Source organism: Octopus bimaculoides, chromosome 14 (assembly GCF_001194135.2).
Source record: "Octopus bimaculoides isolate UCB-OBI-ISO-001 chromosome 14, ASM119413v2, whole genome shotgun sequence".
NCBI lineage: Eukaryota > Metazoa > Mollusca > Cephalopoda > Octopoda > Octopodidae > Octopus > Octopus bimaculoides.
The window spans coordinates 54,098,389-54,099,377 of NC_068994.1; positions in this window are offsets into that span (position 1 = coordinate 54,098,389).

A 989-nucleotide genomic window follows, 5' to 3' on the forward strand; every position below is an offset into this window, starting at 1 on the left:
ATATTTAAATATATATGCATATATATATATATATACATGTATGTTGTGATGTGTTGCTTTATTGGAAAATTCTTTTTCTGCTCTGTTTTGCTTGTTGGAATCTTTCCACTCATCCACTCAATTAATGAGAGATGATATGAACAGCAATGGACATTTTTATGACTTTATCCCCATTTTCTCAAATTACTGGGGTTTTTTTTTTCCTATCTACAACACTTCCATTGCATCATTTTTGCACCTTTCCTGAAAGATGTAGTAGAATCTTATTGGAAGTATTCTTTCTCTCCCATTTACTTTTGATATTTATTATTCAGTTTATTTTTGCTGCAAGAGACAATTCATGTTCAAAGTTAAATATAAAATTAAAATGAAATGTTCCAAAGTCTATGTAAAATGTCTTTTTGTCCTCTATCGATATCTTACAGTAAAAAATACAGAAATCTGTTTGAGATTTTTGATATAAAAAATATCCATTTTTATCATAAACCAAAAAAATGCCCACGGGCATATAGCATAGTGGTTAAGAGCACGGGCTACTAGCCCCAAGATTCTGAGTTTGATTCCAGGCAGTGACCTGAATCATCATCATCGTTTAACGTCCACTTTCCATGCTAGCATGGGTTGGACGATTTGACTGAGGACTGGTGAACCAGATGGCTGCACCAGGCTCCAATCTGATTTGGCAGAATTTCTACAGCTGTTCAAAAGCTTCGTAGCGAGGTCTTTACTCCTGTCCTTGATGGCTTGGGATAAAATTTGGCCCTTGTGAGATTTAAACATATAGTAATTTTCTCAGTTATTTTTTATTAAACATAACTAATGCAGGAACTTTCTGATACCACCGCATATACGCAGACACATACACACATCAACATTAATAACAACAGAATACTTTCCTTTTTACTCTGTATAAAGAAAATACTTCGATTTATATAAAATTTAATTGATTTGTGGCAAGTTTTGAACTCAACATGCAAGGACCAAGTGTT